Below are 2,156 nucleotides of genomic sequence, written 5' to 3' on the forward strand. Positions count from 1 at the left end.
GTTGCCCTTGTCCTTTAAGGGAACAAGCCTATTGAAGGTTAAATGAATCTTAAGCCCAAGCAGCTCCCTTCAATTTTCCTTGGTGTCAGATAAGCTATATAATTATCGATAATGACAAGTGTCCAAATATTTATACAAAGAGCAATTTAAAGTACCTGATTTATATTCATAAGTTATTAAATAGCTGTAGTTTCTGTGTATTCCCCCACCCTCACCACCTGCCCAGCATAATGGTTAATTGAAGTTTTAACACAGATTTAAAAGATATTTTTCCAATTTTGCCTGTAGTGCTGTCTTCTTCAGTCCAGAAGGAACAATTATGTCTTGAGGGCCTTGCTTTGCTGGAGGAATGGAAGAATAGAGGCGCAGGGCTTCTGAGCTTACTTTTGGATGCAGCCCTGTGAGTGTAGGGTCCAAGGTAAGTTTCCTAAAACAATTGGGTTGCAGGAAACTGAGTAGTTGATGTCTCAGCCTGTACGGCAGCTGGAGTCACTAAGCAGGTTGTGTCTGGGTACGTTGTGTATTCGATACTCTAATGTGGCCTACAGATCGTACCAGGTGGAGCTGTGTCATGGCCTGAGTACGGCTGAGAAGCACAACCCAAGAACTGTTCTGCTTTCTCGGGAGAAGGAAGCTAGATCTTGGGTGCAGGTGGTAGACTTTTTTCTACTCGTCTAAAGAAACCCACAGGGACGGCTCTTTTCTGTCCTATAAGGTTGCCATGAGTCCCAATGAAGTCTACAGCTGTGAATCTGAGATTTTTCAATGTGAGAATATTTGTAATGCTCTAAATGTGAGAGGGTAAAGGAACGCACCAACACTCACATGAAGACCCATACATTTATTTGCCATTATAAACTCCTAATATGACCTCTTTGTCCCTCTTCGGAGTCAACCAATCCTAGCATTCCCTGGTGTACGATGACTCAGTAAAGACTATCTGAGTGCCCATGTGTCAGGCACTGGTTGCATTGACTGGGGGGCGCAGGGCTGGGCGGGTTGCTTTCAGTCGTATGTAGGACGCTTGTGAGTGAACGGACTCTGTGGCATTGAAGGACAGTGACAACAATTGCATGGACTTTAAAAATCTCCAGAACCGGGCCCCTTTTCCCACTCTCACTCACGACCACCTGCTCTAAGATGCCACCATCTCTGGTCTCATGGTTGCAGCAGCTTCCTGGAATCCCTGCTTCCACTCTAGACTACTTGTTAACGAGGGAGCCGGGTTGATTTCTCTCTTCTGAAGTCTCTTGAAGAAGGCTCACTCTCTGAATTCCAGATCAATGCAGTGGATACTTAGGAAGCTGTTGTGGCAAACCTGCTTGCACCTGTGGAGTAACTGAAAAGTCTGTTTTCAAATTAATTTGTTGAATGATTGTGTTAGCCAAACTAGATGCTAAGGAGTTGATGCTGGATGATGGTGACCCCAGGATGTGTCAGAGAGGGCCTGTGCTCCAGAGGGTTCTGACTGGTCAACAGTAGGCCGCCAGTCCTTTACTCATAGGTTCCTTTGGGTGGAATCAAGCCTCCGGCCTTTTGCTTTGCAGCAGAATGGCCAGTCCGAGTTGTCTCACTCAGGGACTCTTCTATGAATGTGAATATATCTTTCATGCCGGAAAGCATGTCATCATTAAAGTATGTGTATCCTGGTTCATTTGGCTGAACTCAGAGCTCATCTGATGAGTACTGCTCACCACCCCACCACCCCACTGCCTCTCATCCTCAGTTGGGAAATGGAAGGACTCCTCCATACAGCTTTGGGGTGTATCAAATGGCAAACACAGGCAAGCAAAACCATTCCTATTATGCTTTAAAAATAGTTACATCAAGGAGCAAATATTTGTGTTATTAGGTGTTCCTATAAGAAATCTAAAGACAGTTTAAAGTTCAAAGGCGTCTAGAAAGGTTGGCCCTTTTGAATTGGAGCCTGCCTTGGAGAAAGGTGGAGCCAACATGCGTTGTCGGAAAAGCCGAGCTGCTTCTAGCAAGAAGCAGTTAGAGTTAAGCTTTCTAAAATGACAGCAATTAGTGATAGCAATTATTAGGAGCCCCGATGTTTGCCAACTATTTTAAAAATGGCCTCTGTCGCCCTCCATGTGTGACCCTGGAGTGGCCTTGGCTTGTCTTCGTCTTGGTGTGAGCCTTCTTTAGGGTCT

This window comes from Echinops telfairi, unplaced genomic scaffold (assembly GCF_000313985.2).
Source record: "Echinops telfairi isolate 266 unplaced genomic scaffold, ASM31398v2 ScPeMD7_1;HRSCAF=3_0, whole genome shotgun sequence".
Classification (NCBI taxonomy): Eukaryota; Metazoa; Chordata; class Mammalia; order Afrosoricida; family Tenrecidae; genus Echinops; species Echinops telfairi.